Source organism: Melanotaenia boesemani, chromosome 3 (assembly GCF_017639745.1).
Source record: "Melanotaenia boesemani isolate fMelBoe1 chromosome 3, fMelBoe1.pri, whole genome shotgun sequence".
Classification (NCBI taxonomy): domain Eukaryota; kingdom Metazoa; phylum Chordata; class Actinopteri; order Atheriniformes; family Melanotaeniidae; genus Melanotaenia; species Melanotaenia boesemani.
Genome location: NC_055684.1, coordinates 3,183,682 through 3,207,364, shown reverse-complemented (window position 1 = coordinate 3,207,364; position 23,683 = coordinate 3,183,682). Strand labels below are relative to the sequence as shown.

Genomic DNA, 23,683 nt, shown 5'->3' with positions numbered 1-23,683 from the left:
ATGCGACGTGGGGTTTGGTGTCTGGCCCGAGGTCACTTTGACATGTAGTCAGGGAAAGCCTGGAACCAACTGGCTCCACCAACCTTCCGGGTGGAAAACGACTGAGCTGCAGCCACCATTTTGGGCAGCTGCCTTAGGTTAAAGAAACTGGATTAACAACTGACCGAATCTGGCTTTCAAGCTGTAGTTCAGAATCCATTTTAAAACCCAGGTTTAAAATCTCTGGCTTGCAAAATGATTTCAAATTGTCTAGATGTACAGGAGGAACGCCAGCAGAATTGGGTCCAAACACCATTACCTCAGTTTTGGAGGTCACAAACAGCCCATCCTTCTTTTTAAGTGGAAGATAGATCTGGCAGTCATTTATATAACAATAAAAGGAGATGCCATGTCTTCTGAGAATTGATTCAAGGGGAATCAAATACAGTAATACCTTGAGATATGAGTTTAATTTGTTCTGTGACCTTGCTCGTATCTCAATTTGCTTGAATCTCAAAGCAATTTTTTTCCATTTAAATTAATTGAAATGCCACTAATCCGTTCCAGCTTGCAAAATTCCACTCTAGTTGTTGATTTCTCATTTTAATTCAACAGATATCATCTTCTTCTTCTTCTTCACAGTGCTGTCCTTGACACTCACGTTCTTAGGACCCATGGTTTTAAATGCGATAAAATTGTACCGTACGCAAAATAAAAGCACAAAATACGAGCACAGCTTTACACAAGTGTTAAAGCGAGGCACACAAACACTAACCGAGTGAGATGTGAGAAGCTGAGGCGAGGGAAACAGAGCACACGTTGTTGTGGGTCTTTGTTCGACGGCATCGGCTCGGATGTTCGTATCTCAAACTTTGTTCGTATCTCAAGGCAAAAATTTGGTCGAATCACAGCTCGTATCTCAAAAAATTCATATGTCAATGCACTCGTATCTCAAAGTATCACTGTATAAGGAAAACAGAATCGGGCCCAAAATGGATCCTTTATGGACTCCATATGACAGTGGAGTACAGGAGGAATCACAATCCCCTAGACTAACCGAGAAGATTCGGTCTTTTAAATAGGACGTGAACCATCCCAAAGTACTGATTTAGTACTGAGCATCACTTTAAAACCGGAATGAAAAATCTCGAGAATACTCTGCTCATTTAGATGAGAAATTTTTTGATAATAAACCATTCTTTCCAATCAATCAATCAATCAATCAATCAAACTTTATTTATAAAGCACTTTTCATGCTTGGGCAACACAAAGTGCTTTACATGAAAAATCAATTCTTCCATATTAAAACAAAAATGAACTACATAACGGGAGAAAATGAAAAAAAAAAAATTACAGTTGCACCCAGGAACATGCATTTATACACACATAGCATATACAAGGCTTTAGATAAAAAAAAAGGCAGCTTGGAAATCGGCCTAAAGTTTGCAAGAACATTTGCATCTAGCCCAGGTGGTTTGAAAAGTGGCTGCATGACCGCATGTTTAAAATATTTGGGAACCACTCCCGAGGTGAGAATGCCATTAATAATGGCATCAAATGGTGCTACAAGCTTGTTTTGATAGTACAGATTGGCAGTGTTTATGTGATGCATGTGGTAATAATATAAATTATCTTTGTGACAGAATTTCTTCATACGTCACGTTTTGTGTGGACTCCATCATACTAACAAAAAAGGTTGTTATTTTTCCAAATAATAAACCTTGGATAACAAAGGGGCTTAAAACAGTTCTAAACAAAAAGAAACAAATATACTACGCTAGTAGTCTCCTCGAGAAAAAGGAGGCTTCCAGAGAAGTACGTAATGAAATAAGGAAGACCTAACTAAGGTACTGTGATAAAATTGAAGCCCAGTACAGCAGACCTCAGAGTGGCCTGGCATGATATTAAGACCATGGCTTCCACTTGGAAACCTTTCAGTGTGATGGGTGTGGATAATTCTGACATGCCAAGTAATTTTTTTCTTTCTTTTTCTGCTTTGAAACACCTGATTTTTACTAAGACTTTCTATTATTTTGAAAGAATCCCTTCAGCTCCTAAATGAAATTATGATCTCAGAAAGGTGTCACAACCAGAAGGGTCCAATTAGGAAAAGCTCCAGGTTCTGATGCCGTTTGTGGGCATATTCTTTATTATTGTGCTGATCAATTCAGCAGTGTCTTTACCAGACTGTTCCAGATGTGTGTAGACCTGGACAGATTCCCACCAGCTGGCATCTGGAAGACACCAACCAGTTCCCAAATAAAAAATTCCAACGAGTTAAATGATTTTAGACCAGTGGCACTGACATCTCGTCTCATTACTTCTTCATTATGTCTTTGAGATCTATATCTATATCTATAAGATGGGAAACTTGATCCTTTACAGTTTGCCTGTCAGCCACATAAAGAAGTGGGGGATGGAAAACTACATACTGAACACTGTGTACAAGCACCTAGAGAAACCAGGATCCCACGCAAGGATTTTATTTGCTGACTTTTCCTCGGCTTTAACAAAATGCAGCCCCACATTTTAATGGAGAGGCGGGCCTCTTATTTTTGTCTTGCAGACCAGGTGCTCATGTTGTTGTTAAATTTCTTAACAGAGAGGGTCCAGTAGTATTTTGTAAATGGACAAATGTCCTGGAGGACATAATTAAACACTGGCTCACCTCAGGGTTGTGAATTGTCTCCACTTCTGTTCATCATGGACACTGACAGCCGTAGAGCTTCTTCAGAGGCAGGTTTATTGTGAAGTTTTCTGATGACACTGTCCTTTTATCCCTTCTTCAGAGTCTGAACATGGTCCTGCCTTATCACAGCTTGGCAGCTGGTGTGATGGCAATCATCTCGACTTGAATGTTTCAAAAACTGAAAACATGATCATTGATTTTAGAGACAGCAATAACAAACACAAAGCGGCTTCACAGTTTGGTCATGATTAAGATGTCCAAATTGTTGCTTCAGACAAATATCTCGGCACTGTTTTGACTGTAAGCTCAGGTTTGATGTCAGTACTGAGTCTGTGGTTCAGAGGGGCCATAAGAGAATCCATCTGATGTGAACCCTTTTAATGTTGGTGTGACCAGTTTAAAAAAATGGAATTGTTTATTCGTTGAAAGCATATTAACATTTTCCTTGATCTGTTGGTTCAGTAGGTAAAACTCTGAAGGAAAAAACCAGCTTGCTCTCAATAGTTAAATTTTGTTCGAAGATTATTGGAGTCAGACAAAGACATTCCCTCTGGGAGCTTCAGGTTATTAAGAAAGTACAAACCATCATCAGTAATCTTCACCATGTGTAAACCAATGAGTTTGCTTTGGTGCCATTAGGCTGGCACTACCATGCGCCTCAAAGAAGAACCAATAGATATTCTACATATTTTTTCCCTTCAGCTGTCACACTTCTAAACTCTGACAGCAGTCATTTTAAATGACGTTTATTCTGTTGCTTTACTTTAGCTGAGCTAACAGGTGTCTTAGCCTGTATCTGTATATGTTGTTTTATTCTTGATTATTTAATGTATTTATTTGCCATGTCTTCCAACAACCTCATGGGGTACTGTGTACTGATTATGTCCGACATTGCACTTCATGTCTGTGGTAAGCTGCAAATGAAATGCCTCTACGGAATAAATAAGTTTTTTGAACCTGAATCTGAATTAAGCCTCAATTAGCCTCAATTGACTGAAACAATACATGAGGTTTATGACAGAAAGGATGATATTAGCTAAATGTTTACTTTTTGCTTATTTTACAGTGGACTTATATAAACCCCATCAATCTCATAATTTGAAAAGAGACCTGTCGATGAGCTTTTTTCCATTTCTGCTCAACCCTGTGGCACTCCCACTCACAGCATGGGTCTCATTATTTAGCCAGGGCTCACTGATGGGCTGTCTGATCTTGAGTGGAGCCATGGTATCTATGTGGGATCAGGACAAAAAAAATTCTGACTGATCTATTGGAGCATCTGCTCCTTTACACTTGTTTTAATGTCTGTGATTCAGGATTGCCAGCACACCATAAAACTAACTCAAGTTGACTGACTAAAGTCCTGAATGATGTCCATTCAAACATAGATAGCAACAGAAGTCCGGTTTATGTTTTGTTTGATCTCAAGGCCACTTTTCACACCATAGTATTAGACCAACTGCAAAAATGGGTTCCAGTCTGGTTCTAAATTGGTTTCAGTCCAACTTTAAAGACTACTTTGCATCAACCGGTAACTATACATCTACTCAAACAAAGATCACATGCAGGTTCTTGTGGAGACTATTCGAGGTCGCTTTGACGCCAGTCCTGGGAATATTGATACTGAAATATTGATACCTCAGATACCAGCTTTTTGTTCTAGAATCGATTTTCATGTTTCATGAATATTGATATTTTATTAATTTTGGTAAATATGTATTTTATATCATATCATATCATATCATATCATATCATACCAAACCATATCATACAATCTTTAACTTTAACAAACCGGAATACAGAAAGTAACTATAATAACAGGAGATTGCCTAAATTTTACCCAGTTAGTAGGAACAATTTTTTTCCCACCTGCCAAAATCATATGTTAAATAACACACAGCACAGCAGCTGCTGATCACTCACTCAGTCTGTAGCATCACGTGTGGGGCTGAACAGCAACGGCACTGTATGATTTGTGTGGGAAAAACAGAAGTTTTGCTGCAACACCACAAACTTCTTTAAATATCTGAGAGCCAATCATAACACAGAGTGTGTGAATATGCCAGCTTAAGGTAAAAGGAAGGAGAAGGAGGAAGGAGAAGTAAGGAGGAAGCACTCAGGCAAAGATTAACATGGTGTTTACTGTCATGCTCTGGTCCTTCCAAACTTGGCTCCCACAGATGGACAAGTGATCTGTTCATGGCTGTCCGTGAATGTTTGATTATCAAGCACAGAGAACGGCAACTACGGCCAAGGATCGAGGTAATTATTCCGAGTTATGTTACAATGGTTTCAGCCGTTAGCTACAACATGCCCAACTTAGCACTGACCATACTTACATCGATTAAATGGTACAAACCCAATGACATTTCTGTCCATTTTGCAGTTTCCCTTTGGAATTATTAATGTATTCTTCAGTTATTAAATGGTGTTAGGGTGGATTCTGACGCAGAGTCTGCCTGTTGCTTGGACACATCCACGGTATCCAGTGGTATTGCATTGTTCCAGATTTTAAAATACATTGAAGTTTGTGCAAAACATCCGTGTGTCCCCAAAGTCCTCCCTGTTGTGATCGGACCACTGAATGTATATATGTACAGTATATATATATATATATATATATATATATATATATACGGCCAATGTATATTGTTTTTTTTTATAATTAAAAGTTTTAATTCAGAATTATGATCTAGAACATGGTAGAGATGTTTTAGAAAAGCATGTAGAAATACATTACAGACTGCATTTACTGACCATTTACCCAAGAGAAGGTCAGTTAACAGTAAATATTTGTAAGCATTGGTTCTTTCTGTTGTTACAATACAGAAAAAAAATTTGTCGTAAATGGTGATTAATTGTGATTAATCATGAATAATTCATGTGAAAGCTGTGATTAATCTGATTGAAAATTTTAATTGTTTGACAGCACTAATATATATATATATATATATATATATATATATATATATATATATATTAGCACTGTATATTATACAAAGCTAGGCACGTTAATCATAATATGTATCTATTGTGAGCATACTATTATTCATTACTGTTACATAGGAGGGAAAGCAAATGGGAGGTAAACTTTCTCGCTGTCCTCCTGCAGTTTCTCCTCTGACTTCTCCAGGTATTCCAGCAGCTCTGCATAAGAGTCCTGTTTACCTGCTCCAAAACACAAAACAACTAGTCAATATGAACATTACACAAACAAAAGTACAGGAAATTACAACCAAGACTAAAGGTGTCTTTACAATACGTTTGGTAACCACAACATGTAATTTTAGTACATAACAGCTTTAACTGACAACTGCTTCCATGGTATTCACATTTCCAACCAGGCCGGTTATACTGAGAAAAGAGGAGGGTGACAAGAACTGGACACAGGGGGAAGGTGAAGTGCTTTTACAAGCGTTAGTGTTTCCTCAGTTTCCAGGGGCTTTAACTCCGTTAGAAACAAAAAAGAATCTTAGTGCGTGTTCACCCCACGGCATAGAACATAAGAGTTGCACCTACATGGCAAACGTAGGGAAAGTTTCTTTATTTACAGGACAACACAAGTCACGTGATACATTTATTTGGCTATTGTTAGCATCTGTTAGTGGGTTAGGATAGCTAACAGAAGAGGTCAGTTTAAAATGATTAACACTCCATAATGTGTTTATCTAGAAATCCCTTACACTTATCGGATTCAGTGGCATTCCCAGTTTTCCACCGTGCAGGCGGATGAGCGTAACTGTGGAGGAGTTCACAGCCCCGGTTGATTGGTTTGCTGGGTGATCTCTGAAAACAGAATCAAGTCATTCATTATGCAGGCTGTTTTTGAGAGGGGGCTCACCCATTAATGCTACATTTTAGCTCCATATTAATCCCTGACATCTTTTTCCAGCTTTTCAAAGTAATTTACTAGCTGGTTGACAGTTCTTTCGTAGCTTGCTGCAGCGTCTCCTTCTGTCAAAGCAGCCTTTGTCTACGTGAAGCGGTTCTTAACCGGTGCTTAGGCAGGCTCTGGCTCTAAACCAGCACTGGAGCCAGCTTAGTAGAAAAAACGTCTTCAAGTCCTTTGATGCTGCAGGCAGGTACTAATCAGGTACTAGCCAGGTACTATCAGGTACAATGAGGTGCTATCAGGTGGTATCAGGCACTAACCACTATTCAGGTATAGAATGAGAAAACGTGGAGATGTGTTTCATTTGTCTGTAAGGTTCAGGTTTTTGTGTTGAGGTTTAAACAACAGGAATCCCCTTTCATTCTTAAGACTAAGGCATCCTGTTTTGTTATGTACATTATTAAATGTGGTTATGAAATAATTAATTGCTACAATAAAAATCAGTATGAGCCCAGCTTGAGGTGATATGTGTCCCTGAGATCACCTCATCAATTCAACAGGCCTTCACTCAGTCAGTAGTGATGCTGCAGAGGCTGGGTGGCATTAAATATTCAGTAAAACAGCCATTGTTGGATTTTAATAAATAAAAATATGGCTTGTGTTGTAGAAGAAATTACCAAGAGTCTGGGATGAGTAAAAGTATATAAGGTTTATTACAGGAGAAGTATAAAATACAGGCAATACTTGCAAGTTCGAGAGCTGTCTTGTTGACTCCGGAAGCCGACAAGAGGACTCTGCCTTGCTGCATTTTAGGAATCAGTTTTATTCAACCTGATCCAAGCTGAAGGCCAGTCTCTGAACTGATAAAAAGGAGAAGGGAGACCAGAAGGCGCTGCTCTCTTACTGTCTCGCCCAAACAGGCTGATATTTTCTAAACAACTGTTTGTAGTTGTTTATCTAGCAGCTTTCCATCAGTCTCAACTTTTCCTCATATCACGAGTCTGGAAGGAAAGTGGTCAGCCTGACCTCACACAAGAACCCGACAGGAGAATAATAACTTCAGTGTTCTATATAAGGAAAATACACATAATGAAATGTAACTGAGGGTAATAAATGAATAAATGTATTATATGAATAAAAGAATGATTACACTTGTGATTGTTATATGAGTAAATATGATTGATTACCATATGCATTAAAATTACTTCCACAATTGATAGATAACAACTAAACATTTTAATATGTAGGTGTTTACAAATGCCAAACAAAGAGACAACCCATCACTTCCTTTACCCTCCGTGCAGCCTGCTTTTAATGTAATTTTTTTTACAAAGCATCAGTATCGTATCGTTATCACCAACGCTGGCTTTAATTTTACTGTCTATCAGACTGGAAAGAAAAGCTGTGGTGTCCACATCACAATGTATAACACAATGGGTTTCTTTATGAATGAAATGTGCACTGTCTTTTTCTCTTAACTCAACAAACTAATTGTCAGCTGGAAGGAAGTTTTCCCAGCAACACAGATAAAGAAAGTCTTAACTCTGCAGAGGTAGACATAGCTGAACAGGAAAATGTTTGAACATGTCTGGATGTGTCCGAGGTCACAACTCTGTTGTTTTGCATAATTAAGAATGCTACACTGTACATTTCAAGTAAACATCATTTATTGTGTTTCATCGTGATAATTTCCACCACACAAGTCTAAACTAAGAAACAAGAATCTTTAAAGACTCACTTAGATGGAGACTTCTGCCACAGACAAAGTTTCTATTGTGCAGCAGCACTGCTTTGTCCTTGGTCGTTTTAAATGCTCCATCAGTGTTCACTAATTAGGAGGGCACCGTTTTTACAGACAACAAGGGAAGACGACACAGGAGGGGGGCTTGGAAATTAATCACAGAGGTTTATTAATGAGGCGGTATCGGCCTTGTCTGCCCAGAGAACAATATAAAAATGAGCGATCAGAGACCATCTTCATTCATCACTCTGGAAACTGTGGAGCCACCAGAGTAAAGCTTTAAGAGGCATTATTTAATGCACACGGAAGACTGGAACTCTGCAACCTACAAGATACAATTACTGAACTGCTGGACAACCAATGTCAAGGTGCTCCATAATTTAGACTGAAGTATACAAGGGACATGCACTTTCCAGAAATTGGATGTTGCCTTTTTTTTGTCATCAGTTTTCTTCAACTTTTTTCTAATATGACTTAAATAAATTTAATATTAAGTTTGTTGGTTTTGTTCTTCTTATTATTCTTATCCAGAAAATAATTCCAATGATTTGTTTGATTTATCTGTTAACATTTAGTAATGAGGTTGAGATTTAGATTAAGTTCTACTTTCATCTGAAAAGGGACTTTAAGGGCAATCAAACCAAAACCACTTAAAGTAGTCTGAAAAGTGAGAACCCATAAATGCTTAAATTCTAAATGTTGGATTGTATTCATATATACAACGGCTTACATTTAATCACAAATGTTGATATATGTAAGAAGACAGAGGTACAAGCTGGGATGATGTCCTTTGTCTGCTGTGGGATCAAGAAAAGACCTTCTCCTTTTAGATCTTTTTATCCAAGTCTTTTTCCAGGAAGCAGCTGGTCACACACATAGGACCAGCAGGTTTATGACCGCTGACAAGTCCTGTATGAAGCAGACAGCGTCAGGTGAGCGGCAGAAGTAGGACATCAGTTATTGTCATGAGAAGGCTGTGCTGCACAAATTTAGAAAACATTAGTGTAACAAATCCCTGATTTTTTTTCAGTTCAAGGTGGGCTTTCATGTGTCAATGCTGGAAAGTCTCAGGTTTTTTCAACCAGTATGGGTGTGTCTGACAAGCAGGTTTCTAATAAGAAGGTTCCCAGTTCAAATCCCAGACCAGCAGGAGAAAACCTGGGCAGAGAAAGTGAATGAGGAATGAATGTTTTTTTTTTTTTTCGCCCCCAGTGAATTCTGCCAAACTGCCCTTGACACAGTCACTTAACCCCAATTTGGCCTTGTGCTGCTGCTCTGTGACCAACAGCAACAAAAAACAGTGACTGTGCTGGAAAGTCGTCCCGCCCCACCCCCACCATCTGTGATCGTAGCTGAATGAAGTTCACTTCATAGACGGAGGATCAGCAAAGCAAGGTTACCAAATGACTGAACATTTTCATCTGAACAAACTGTTTTCAAAAGGTGACCTAGATTAGATAAAATGGCTTTTTCAAGCTGAGGATGAGAACAACCAAAGGACTCAGATGATAAATTTATTACTAGTGTAATAGTGCTGTGAAATTGTAAAGGGAAAAAATATATTTCTCATCAGTGGAAGAAATTTCTATTTGATCACATCTTTAAATAGAGGAAAAACCTACTCATGTAAGTCGGAGCTTGAAAGAGAAAAGTTTACCTTTGATCTGTGAGCAGCAGTTCATACAATTCTTCTCACCCCATAATCCAGTCAGTTGTTGATCAAAAGCCTCTGATTTCAAGTAAATAAAAGAAATGTAACATTACAAATGTTGTCTGAACATGCGTGCATGTCTGTGCTGGTTGAGAGCTTCATTTGGATCAGTTCAGTTAAAAATGAATAACTTCTCAAAACACTGCACTAGATAACATGTCTTGAGGCAGACTGAGTTTTAACATGACAAAAATGTATTATTGAAATAAGAAATAAAGTGAGATTTAAAATCAACTTCTTCACTTAAAGAAACTCCAGGCCACGTTACCACAAATGCAATATATTTGGTCATTTGAAAAATAAAAGAAAAATTTAAAAAAGACCAATAAAACCAATTTATTTTACTTTTGTATGCACTTGTGTTCACTAAATTATGCCTGAATTTTTTTTAATGCAAACTAACAGACGCGCATGTTTCCGAAAAAGCAAATGACACAGACACTGTGGAGCTGATGATACATGCTGATCTAACAGGAGGTAAGAGTGTTAGTTATGCTGTTACAGTATTATTCAAATGACTAATTACTCAGGAGAGTAATTATTCTGTTAGTTTTTCTTTATTCTAAATGTTGAACTTTGTTTTAAAAGAAACTATTAATTCATCTGCATGTTTACTGCATGTAGGGGTGGGATTCGATTAAAAATTTTTATCTAATTAATTAGAGGGTTTGTAATTAATGATCTTGATTAATTACATTTTAATGTCCCAAAAAGCAACATTTTTATTTGCATTTTAGTGAACGACTGAATCAAATAATAGATACAGACATTAATATCGTAAATTCAAGCTCTAGCATTTACGCATTTAATTGTATTTCAACTGAAAACAGTAGAAAAATATCTCTGGCCAAAAATGTTAAAGTTAAAGTATCATTTTAACTACTTTAACTAGCAGCTCCAGCTGTTCTCTGATTAAGAGTCTAGAACATGTTAAAGAACTTTTGACTTTTTAAAAGTTTTCATCCACACTCTTCATTAACCCCACCGCCACAGCCATGGACACTTAGGCTGAATCCCATTTCACCCCTCGGCCCTACCCTCCGTTTGGCGCGTTCACGTGTAGGGGTGGGGTAAGTGGTAGGGCTATATACCCCTTCAAACGAAGATTTTTAAGAGGCACACTTCAAACAGAGGGGTATGAAAAGTATTCCATCCCATATGAGAAAGCAAATGGTTCTACACACATCACGCTTTCTTGAGGTGCAGGACAACACACACTCACAAAAAAGCCACAGAGAAAAAGAGAATATGCCTGTAAACACAATGTTTTAATTGCACGCATAAGGTTCTACATTTAGTCCTACATAGGCCTGTCGCGATAAGTAATAAATCACGTAATTGCACGGTAAGGAAAAAATTAGCACGACAAGTTTGCCAGCCGCGATAGTTTTGATTAAGTTTTTTTTTTCTGTCATACTTTATTATAGACAATCCCATTTCTCTTTGTATGACAACAGGTTTCACTATGAAGTATCTCGACTGAACGCTCTTGCGGAGTGATCTCTCTCGTGTCATCTTTGACAGCAGCATGTTGCAGCACGAGACCGTGGTGAAGCACCTGTACGAGCCGGTACACTGCATTTTTTTACAGGGCTGCCAACTCTCATGCATGTCCCGGCATATATGTTAAGAAGACGCAGCGTCGCAGCAGCGCAGTTCACTCATTGCTCATCAGTCTGACACGCAGCGATGAGGGGAGATATCTCGGCTTCGCAAACAGCAATGATGCACAGTATATTTTTTCCTATTTTTTTTTAAATACAACTGGCAGTTTTGCCGGTTTTTGAAAGCCAATTTTGTTTATAGAACAGAGACTTTTTTATCGATCATACTTATTGTTTTTGGCTGTGTTTGGCTTCCATTCATTGTTAATGAGACTGAGAGTCCATTCTATTCATTGTTTTTGTTTTCTTATTTAAAATTTCTTCCAGTTCCAGTGTAAAAATGTTCTTTAGTGACTACTGATGATGTATTTGATTGTTGATGGGGTGCCCCAATTCGTAGGGGTTGACTTTCAGCCCTACCCCTTCTAGCTCCGTTTTTAAGGGGCAAGTGGCAAGAGGTAGGGGTAGGGGTAACAAAGACAAATGGGATTGGGGCTTACATTCTGAGTGAGCTTAATGACCTTTATTCTCGCTTTGAGAGGGACAATACAAACAAAGCCACTGCCACCAAGACCATACTGACAGCAGACCACCAACCACTCACACTCTCCTCCTGCACTGAGCTGGATCACCCACGCAAGGCTGCTGGCCATGAAGGCATACCTCCGAGCAGGGGTGGCGCAGCTTGCTGGGCTCTTCACTGACATTTTCAACCTGTGCCTTGCCTAAGCAATTGTGCCAACATGCTTCAAAGTTGCATCGTGCCAGTGCCGAAACACTCCAACCCGATGTGCTTCAATGACTACCTCCCGGTAGCACTCACATCCATCATTATGAAGTGCTTTAAACAGCTGGTCATGACACACCAGAAGAATTCCCTCCTATCCACAATGGATCCACACCAGTTTCCCTACCACAGCAACAGGAGTATAGATGATGCAGTTTCCATAGCACTACACTCTGTGCTCACATACCTGGACAGCTACAACACATATGCACAATTGCTGTTCACTGACTTCAGCACAGCATTAAACACTGTCATCCCCTCCAAGTTTATCACTAAACTCAGAGATCTGGGCACTAACACTTCCCTCTGCAACTGGATTATGGACTTTCTTACCAACAGATCACAGTATGTTATGTCAGGCCTCCTAAACACCAGGAAGACCAAGGAGCTCATCATTGACTTTAGGAAGGGGAGGAGACACACATGATCCAGTCCACATCAACGGGATGGCAGTTGAGTGCATCTCCAGCTTCAGCTTCAAGTTCTTTCGGACCCACATCTGGACCACAAACACCAACAACGTTGTCAAGAAAGCTCACCAGCGCCTGTTCTTCCTGAGGACACTGAAGAAGAACCACCTGGTGAACTTTTACCATTGTGTAATTGAGAGCATCCCAACAAACTGTCACAGCCTGATATGGAAACCCATAGGAACCCCACTTCCAACCACTGAGGATGTCCAGAATCAAGATGGCAGCATTCTTAAGCACTCCTTCCACCTTGCTCACAGATTGTTTTCCCTCCTGCCTTTAGGCAGGCAGTTCAGGAGCTTCTGGACAGGACCAGCAGCCTGAGGAACAGCTTCTTCCCCAGAACTGTTTCCTTACTGAACACCTCACCTCATTCCTTCTCAGATCAAGACTGTACTCCGCTACATCTGTACCACTGGACTATCCTACACACACACACACACACACACACACTACTACAAAATACTACACCAGTATAGCAATCCTAAGAGTTACAGTTTATATTTATGCACTATTTCATGCCCATGAACTTGTATTTTTATATGGCATAACTTCGGTACATTTCTGCTTGTAAAATAAGTCCATGGTTTTTACCTATAGTAGACTTTAAGGCACATACACCTGTATCATCTGTATAATATGTTCATGGTACCAAGTTTGAAAATCACTAGGAAATTAATGACATAGTATGGACATACCATTAATTATTTATTTATTATACCTGCACTACTACTTTCTGTACTTCTGGTTGAATGCTAAACTGCATTTCATTGCACTGTACCTGTACATGTGCAATGACAATGAAGTTGAATCTAATCTAATCTATTAGGCATTAATGTCTGACTGACGGCCAGGATGGGATCAGCCAGCAGCAGCTTTGAGTCTGGTCATGGAGCAGAGGTAAACATCTCCTGCTCTGGAGCTGGACGCCAGCACCACTGCTCATTGAGAAGAGTAAACGTTGCATGCTTCCACGTCAGTCTCCAATATCACCAGAAAAAGTCTCTAGATTTGTTGCTAGTTGCTTTTTTAATGCTTTTATGTGTTTTTTGTAATTAATCATTCATAATTAACACGTTAGTCCCACCTCTAATTCATACATACTAAAACTGAATTTTAGATCTGACTAATGAAAGAAATGGAAGCTTAGTCAAATAGATTATTGCAAATTTTCATATTTTACATAATTTTTTTTTGAGTAGATCAACTTATAAGTCATCTTTTTCCAGAACATATAAGTTTTGATCACATGCTACTTGTATCTTTCAATAACAGTTAAATTAAAAAACAGCTCATTAATTCAAGTCAAAGATTTACAGTTAATGTTACTTAAGGTTTTCTGTTAAGGCAACTCGATTATTATCAGTTATTGAATTAAATTTTTTAAACCACAGAAAAAAGTTAACAGAACTTAAAAAAATAAGTACACAACCACATAATTTGTATGTTAACATCACTCAATGTTTATTAGTCACTTACACTGAGTATAACTAACTTAATACATTTAAAAGTCAAACATTTGCTACTAAACGTTATTTTCTTGCCCACTCCCTTTTGGCACAGGGGAATATCAAAATTAACTAGAAAAATAAATCTGTAAATAAAGTCTTTATAAATTAAAATAAATAATACAAAAATATTAAAATATACTTAAATTGTACAGCTGTACATTACCAGACTATTTAATTCTTAATTTAGAGTCATTTTTTCAGAAAAACTAGTGATTTTGTGTTTCTAGCCTTCAACACTTTCTGGCCACTTTAAGCCCTAGGAAATGCATATTTATCACATATATTAGATCTGGAAAATGTGTGTAATAAAAATAATGATTAATAATACACAAAAAAGGAAATTATCTTTCATTACAGCAATATAAAAGAAGAATACTAATTCAAAGTGTGCTTTTGGCTGTTTGGATGATACCTGAGTAAAGCAGCAGAGCAGCAAGCAGGATGAAATTACAATAACATTTTCACTTAAAACTATAAAATGTTTTCTAAAAAACTAAAAATTGTTTCAACATTAACCAGTATAAAAGGCTTATCGTGTAGTTTAAGACTTGTTGGCTGAACACCTGCAGAATAGTGCAATAACTTTTAAAAGTGTTTTTAGACATAAGGAGAGAACTTTGAACTAGCCTCTTTAATTCTTTAGCCTGCATCCTTGTTTCAGATGAGTTTCTTCATATGTATCATCAAGTCATTCTTGAGGGTTTGCAACCTGGGGGACAATTTACCATTTTCTAGACCAAGTAAAACCCTCTGAGTGAACTCAAAGTGTTGGTCAGTGCTCTGGGATAGCTGAGGTGTAGTGCATAGATCAGTGCAAACATTGCAGGGCCTCATTTGTGATAAGCAATACAACTATGAAGCTGGAGAGCTTGCCTGTGTGTCCTCGTCCCGGTCTCAATCTGAGCCTCTATTCGCGACACCCTCAGTGACAGCGCTAATAACAATGTTGGCACAAACAAGCTCGAAAATACATACTATTGGCATGACGGCGAGGCCTTTTCCGACTTCGAGTGTACATGAGAGTAAGTAAAACTTTTGCTTCTTTTAAATGTCTATATAATTACATTCAGAGGAGTAACGTGGCTCAGTAACTTCACAATACAAAACAATCATTTTCAAGAAAAATGCCAAGCTGTCAGTTGCATTGGATTTTAATGCATATTTATTTTTAATTAATTAGATTTTTGGTGTTTGTTTTTGCAGTTTGGATGACTGGATTTGACTTGGAACAGAGAGAGGGAAAGGCCTAAACAATTACCAAGCATCCAAACAGTGTCAAATTATAAATGTTTGCATTCACAATTTTCCCTGTTTTTTCATTTGATCCCCAAAGTGTGAATGCAGAACCTAACATTACTGCAATAAACTTTCATTTAACTGCATCGTCAAATCAACAATAATGCCATTTCTACATATTAAAGCCTGCCTGATGAGTTTTTTTCCCCTATAATTTAACATTTTTAATTCAGCTCAGCTCAGCTTTATTTGTTTAGCACCTCTTCTCAACAAAGTCATCTCATGGCTTTGCAAACAATTACATTTATGCAAATTTATGGTAAATAATGGCCTACTTAAGGAAAATCAACAGATTGAATAAAATCTTAACTTGACATATCTTCTAGCGGGTGCTAGCATTGGTGGCTAGCTTGGGGTGAAGGGGCTGACTAATGCTTCAAAACTTCCCCTCTGTGGCAGGAGAGAAAAAGCCGATCCCAGTCCAGAAACAATCTATAGTAACAACAAAGTAGTCCTTGTCCCCACGGTTACTTTTCTCTGCTCAAATAAACATGACTTGAGCTTGTGTGTGTATTTTTATTCAGTATTTTCATCATTGCTAACCATTTTACATGAGTACAAATGGTCTTTAGCTGTGATATAATGAGCGTATATCACAGCATTTCGTGCTTAATTAACATTCAAAGCTTACAGCAAATCCAGTGATGCTGACTACCTGCTGCACAGGTCCCACTTTCAGCAGTCCTCTGTGCTACTTGGCTTTGGTGCAGCTTCCCGCCGCCACTCACATTCAAACTTTTTTCTTCTTTGTCTTTCTTCTTCTTCATCAGGTGCTATTTTATTTACCAAACAACATTATGTGGTACATTACCGCCATCAACCGTTGTGGAGGGTGGATCAGACTTTTCTTCTTCTGTTTGTTCCCAAAGAGCAGCAGTCAGTCAGTGTATTATTCCCACTAGCGCCACCATTTGCTTCGGGGGCTGAATCAGAGATTTACTCTGAATAAAAATTGATCCCATGTAGCTGCTCAAAGCTTAAGTAGGGAAAAATAAAAAAAATACATAGGCTACTTAAAATTGATAAGACAATAAAGATTAAAATAACAACATTTTGTCTTCCACTAATGCGTTTAAGACCATTTGTCTCAAACAAATTGTTGCTGGTGTTGTTTTTATTATGACTGCTATTTATCTGTTAGAACTGATTTTACTTATTTGGTGAAACACTTTGACATTTCACTGCGGTGATCATCTCCTGCATGAGGACCAAGCCTCTTCCAAGTGCTTTTAATGGGGGAGGGGTCTGTGCAGCACCCACTCCTCATAGAAAAGAGTAAACTATACAGTTTTTCATGTCAGTCTCCAAAAGCCTCCAATAACACCAGAAAAAATCACTAGATTTGTTGCTAGTCGCTTTTGTGAAAAGAAGTCGCTAAAGGGGAGTGAAAACAGTCCAATTAAATCTGATTGTAATACAATTAGAAGACATCCATAGCATGACCAACATTATTTTAATTTATAAACATTGTGTTCATATAAGCTAATTGATAGAAAAAAGAAAAAAAAAAAAACCAGGGGAATCTTCACTTCAGTTCAATCACCCATCCTGAGTAAGTGCAAGTGGCTGGTTTAACCCAGGTAGTTTAATCCCCCTCATTTATTTCGTAATCACACCGGGTCAAACTACACTAAATGTCTTGTATGTTGTGATCCTTAACGGCGCAATATGTAATAATTGAACTATAAAGTGCCATAAAATAACCGTATGTTGTAACTAGAGATAAGGCAAAGGTTCAAAAAGAAAAATAAATAAAATTCTTTTCCCCAGCATAATTAAAGCCTGGATGTTCTCATGTAAAATCGGACATTTCAGACAGAATCATCTGACTGTGTTTTAGTGTTGCTCTACTTCCTGGTTCAACAGCCAATCACGTTCCAACGTCAGGCGCAGAAACACGCTAAACAGATGAGGTATTAATCATTTCATCCCAATTTAAAATCCTTCAACATTCATCTAAACATGAAACAGGTGCAAAACTGACGAAACATTTAAAAATGGAGAAGACTTGGAGCCAAGAGAAACGTTATGGTGGAGCTGGTTTATCTTTTACAATTAAGCAATGTAATGGTGGTGGTTGACTGTACAGTTAGCGTATTTATCTTGTAGCTCGTCATATCATATTCAGAAGGGAAGTGGATGATGACAGTGCAGAACCAGTTTAGCAGAGTAAGTTCATATTGAGTGAAAACTGAGTCAAACTGGTTTAAGTGTAACTGGGAAAATTTTAGCTGACAGTGAGGTGCAGACTGATACTAAAATATTGATACTACTGATACCAGCTTTGTATGTTCTAGAATTGATTTTCATGTTAGAATATCAATATTTTACTTATTTGGGGTAAAAATGCAGTTGATCGTGAACTGGAATACAGTGGAAACTAACTAAAATATCAGGATCTTCTCTAAATCATACCCACTTTGTAGGAACTACTTTTTCTTCCTCTCACTCACTCAGGCCGTAGCAGGGCCGGCCCTGGGCATAGGGCGCCATCTGTTAGAAGGGGCACCAAATTGCTGTAAAAAAAAATGAATAAAAAAGTGTGTGTGTCTTTTGTTTTAACGCTTTTTTGATTTCCATTCATTGTGTAAATAATAACTACACCAAACAAATTATATAAATTTAAAAAGCTTCAATATTAAGTGATGATGACAACGTCCTTGCCTGACCGGCTGCTGCTGCAGTGGCTGGCAGGTGGAGGGAGGGGAGCGGCGCATCCACGTTTGTAATGATAATACTGATGGATGACATCACCTTATTGTGTGTTGGCAACAAGAAAATTTTTTAAAAAGTTTATAATGAAAAGACAATCCAAGCCGTTCGGTGCTGCTTACAGAAAATGAAGGAGGAGCAGGAAAAACGAGCCCAGAGGTACGTTCGAGTTACTGTACATTAAGGCAGCGTTTAACTTTCCATTTTGACATTGACAGTGGGCTAACACTAGCTAGGATAGATGCTTTTGCACCATAACAACAATATCTGAACAACATAATAATTAAAGTACCACCTATCCAAAAAACAATCTATAGCCTAAATCTAAGCCTAAAATTAGAAAATGATGTTGAATCAAACCTTGTGATAGGCATGATTTTTTTTTTGTTATAACAAAAAAAAAATCATGCCTATCACAAGGTTTGATTCAACATCATTTTCTAATTGTATTTGCAATGTAGTGTTTATTGCAACTGTCTTTATTTTGCTATTAAATGTTACTGCTATAAAATTTAAAGTAATGTGTTAAATTAGTATTTGTCCAAATGCAATGAGAAAAATTTTTGTAACTACAACAGGCACCTGTAGGAGCTGCTAGAGAAGAGACCTCATTGTCTTAACCAGAAGCTCTCAGAGAAAATGTAAGTTAATTCAACAAAGAATGGCTGCAGTACCATTACGTTTTATAATGTTGTTCTTTTTTTATCTAACAATTATTAAATAACGTTTGGATCTGTAGCAAGCAGATCAAAGTGAAGAACAGTGAATGCAGAAATGTCGTAAAGTTGACTGAATACAGACAGTCGGTGTCTCTCTGAGTGGTGGCCTTGGTGGAAGGACATGAAGGAATTATCTTAATAACTAAACAACTTTGTGTTACAATATAATTGCTTGATTGATTTTGATTTTACACAGTGGTATTATTTTGTTTTATTTAACATAATTGTAGTGTGGTGTGTTTTTTTATTTCACCGTTTTACATTGTTTCAGGCTTAGCACTTGTGCCATTTCTTGCTCTGGACTTTGCACTAAACTTTATTTATTTTTAACTAAATTTTATTTGTTTTTTGCTGTTTATCATTTTTGTAGCAGTTTGCTTAGTTTAGAGTGTTAGGGCTATGTAGCTTCAGTTTAGGTAGGCATTTTACCACGTAGGGTGGGGGGCAAAAGTTCTGTTTTGCCTAGGGCACCTGCTGGCCTAGGGCCGGCCCTGGGTCGAAGCATCAAGTGTGGAGCTAAACAGCAGCAGTGCGATTTATGATTTTTGTGGGAAGACATAGAGGTATTGTATCAAAACCACAATCCTTAAACATCCAAGTTAACCATAACACAGTATAGTTCTTAACATACATCTTCTGATGCACCTCAACGCATCATCAGTGATGTAACATGATGTCGTTCGGGTGTTTCGGGTCTCTTAACATTATACACCCTCTACCAGGCGACCTCACCATGGTGGATCAGGAGGCATTCGCTTGCCCCCATAGATTTCCTCTCCAGATCCATCTCAAAGCCTTCTCAGTTTCTTCAGTTATCTCCTTGATGGCTTTGCTCTTTGCTCCTCCTGTAATGAGCAGTAAGCTGAAGGCTCCACAAATCCTCTACAGCACATGAGTCAAACTCAAGGCCCAAGGGCCACATCTGGCCCGTATGATCATATTTAATCACTATTAGAGCTGGCCCACTGATAGAGTGCAGGAACCACCATAATACTGTCCCACAATGCACTGCCAGTACATTGGCGCATCAATCATAGGGCCTGGGAGCGCATACCTCACTCGTTGTGTAGCTGCCTCTCTGAGCTGGTAACCTTTGTCCACAACCCCTCTCTCCAAAAATGGCTAAAAGAAAAGTGGACTTTAAAAAAAATACAGAATATGTTTGCGAGTGTAAAGGACAAAGCTGTGTGTCTTCTGTGTTGAGGCACTGTGGCAGTAATGAAAAACTAAAACTAAGAAGTGCACCACGACAGATACAAACATCTGGACTGGAAACAAAGGCTCCAAAAGGTTTAAAAGTTATTAACCCTTTAAGCACCAGAGTTTTTAAAATATTTTTAAGGCAAACTGTATAACAGAGAAAATGTTGAATATGAACCAGAGTTTATGATAGCAATAAAATTACTTATCTAATTCAACATTATGTCATCACAGGTTGACTGTCACTATGAACTATGCTCTCTCTCTCTCTCTCTCTCTCTCTATATATATATATATATATATAAATATATATATATATATATATATATATACTTGTTGAAAACTGACCTTTGGTGCAGTTTAATTTTTCAAATGCGGAAATGCTTTTTGCCTGATGTGTACCTGTAGAGCGTTTTCATTTAAAATTACTCTGAAAAGGAAAAAATGCATACAGAGCCATGAGAAATAAATGCAACAGTTTCGAACAGACTTATTATTTTTTTTATTTATTGAATGATTAAGTTTATTTTATAGGAAATAACTAGTAGGCTCTGTTATTTCCAGGTTTAATGTGTGCAATAAGGTCATTTTAAAAAGGCTTTTAAGAAACATTGAACCAGTCTGGCCCTCATCTTGTTCTAATTTTTTCATTTTGGCCCGATGTGTATTTGAGTTTGACACCCCTGCTCTACAGCCTACTTCAGTGGGCATACACCTCACCCTCCAGTGCTCTGATGAGCCTCCAAGCGCTCTTCCCACGGCATCATCAGCTCCATGAAGATGACATTATTAGTGGCCTCTGAGACGGGAGTAAGTCTAGTCAGGGGCAGGAGCTCAGAGTTCCTCTTGCTGACCATAGTGGGCAGTTTGGGGTCTCTGCCTTCCCCCAGGTAAAGAGGTTCGACGGGCTTGTTAAGAAATCATACATTGCATGGATGAGGAACGTGATTCGGTGTGGTCCTGCATGCCAGAGGTCTGATCAAGTGACTTTGTTGGTTTGAAACTTACCCATACCCACGGAATCAGCTTTTCCGGACCTTGCAGGACCCATCTGCATCCTGGTACTGACTCTGTGGTGACTGTCAGGTCACCTTTGAAAGCCCTGGCTGGTGGTTGGCGGATCCCAGACTGAATACTGGGACCTCTGCATTTAGGGTTTGCTGACTTCACAATCATGTTCATGGCAATGGCGAACAAGATTAGGAAGATAACACTTATTGCACGTTAAAATACATCTTGTCTTGTCATTTCCTTTTCCTTTAGTTCTAATTCACGACAAGCCCTTTGTTTTGACTGACCTCCTGTAATTCGTACCTTTTAAAAAGCACCTTGTGTTGGATAAAAAAAGGTGTTAAATTGTCAACTGTGGTGTTGTGTTCATGTTTTCTGACATTATTAGCTTATTGTAATTGTACAGTGGGATGGTATCATTATTTCAGTTTAGAATAAATTTTGAGAGCATTTCCCCAACATACTGAGTCGGAAGATAATGAAAAATTTTAGTGAATTGCTCCCTGATTATAAGTTGTCAATATTAATCAATTCTAACAACGTAGAATATTTATAAGATAATTTAAGGCAACTGCAAATGTATTCATTATTTTATGTTAACTTAAAACATTTAAAAACATCACTAAATTTTTTTTGTGCAATCTGTTGCAAAATGTTTGAGTTCTGTGAACTTATTAGGGTTAACATTGCAATGGGAGCTGGCCAAACTGCCCCAAATGTTGGAACTGTCATTGCTTCATGGTTTTTACCCTGGTGAGGCCCACAAAATGGACCAGAACCACTTCTTTTTTAAAGACAAAGTTCTGATGTGGACTGAACCACTGGGACATTTGTCATGTTATGATAACCATACTGGTTCTCATCCTTTACTTAATCCTGATTTAGTCATAAAAACAATAATTATAACAGTTCATTAAAGTTATTGTTCAAGCAAAAAAACATGAAGTAGCTCTTCACACTGCTAATTACTGAACTGACTTACAGTAAACATAAAGGAGGTCACTTTTTTTTTTATCATTCTGGTAGCCTAAAATAAAACTAATCCAAAATTAAATGACTTGTCCCATCAGAGATGATAACACAATGGACCATTGGTATACAGTGTGTGCAGAATTATTAGGCAAATGAGTATTTTGATCACATCATCCTCTTTATGCATGTTGTTCTACTCCAACCAGTACAGGCTTGAAAGCCTACTACCAATTAAGCATATCAGGTGATGTGCATCTCTGTAATGAGAAGGGGTGTGGTCTAATGACATCAACACCCTATATCAGGTGTGCATAATTATTAGGCAACTTCCATTCCTTTGGCAAACTGGGTCAGAAGAGAGATTTGACGGACTCTGAAAAGTCAAAAATAGTGAGATGTCTTGCAGAGGGATGCAGCACTCTTAAAATTGCCAAGCTTTTGAGGCGTGATCATCGAACAATCAAGCGTTTCATTCAAAATTGTCAACAGGGTCGCAAGAAGCGTGTTGAAAAAACAAGGCACAAAATAACTGCCCATGAACTGAGGAAAATCAAGCGTGAAGTGCCAAGATGCCATTGGCCACCAATTTTGCCATATTTCAGAGCTGCAACATCACTGGAGTGCCAAGAAGCACAAGGTGTGCAATACTCAGGGACATGGCCAAGGTAAGGAAGGCTGAAAAACGACCACCACTGAACAAGACACACAAGATAAAACGTCAAGACTGGGCCAAGAAATATCATAAGACTGATTTTTCTAAGGTTTTATGGACTGATGAAATGAGAGTGAGTCTTGATGGGCCAGATGGATGGGCCCATGGCTGGATCAGTACAGGGCAGAGAGCTCCACTCCGACTCAGACGCCAGCAAGGTGGAGGTGGGATACTGGTATGGGCTGGTATCATCAAAGATGAGCTTGTGGGACCTTTTCAGGTTGAGGATGGAGTCAAGCTCAACTCCCAGTCCTACTGCCAGTTTCTGGAAGACACCTTCTTCAAGCAGTGGTACAGGAAGAAGTCAGCATCGTTCAAGAAAAACATGATTTTCATGCAGGACAGTGCTCCATCACACGCATCCAAGTACTCCACTGCGTGGCTGGCCAGAAAAGGTCTAAAAGAAGAAAAAATAATGACATGGCCTCCTTGTTCACCTGATCTTAACCCCATAGAGAACCTGTGGTCCCTCATCAAATGTGAGATCTACAGGGAGGGAAAACAGTACACCTCTCTGAACAGTGTCTGGGAGGCTGTGGTTGCTGCTGCACGCAATGTTGATCGTGAACAGATCAAGACACTGACAGAATCTATGGATGGCAGGCTTTTGAGTGTCCTCGCAAAGAATGATTTTTTTTTGTTTTGATTTTAAATGCCAGAAATGTATATTTGTAAATTTTGAGTTGTTATATTGGTTTCCATGTTGAAAATAAATAAGTGAAATGGGTATATATTTG

General features: G+C 38.3%; 1 long non-coding RNA gene across 1 annotated transcript; it reads left to right on the top strand.

The window, feature by feature from the left end:
• Positions 1–7,196: 7,196 nt before the first annotated feature.
• Positions 7,197–22,849, top strand: LOC121637474. Its single transcript, XR_006009852.1, has 4 exons — positions 7,197–7,445; positions 9,199–9,203; positions 15,400–15,403; positions 22,837–22,849. It is a non-coding gene; the product is annotated as an uncharacterized LOC121637474 (long non-coding RNA).
• Positions 22,850–23,683: the final 834 nt, after the last annotated feature.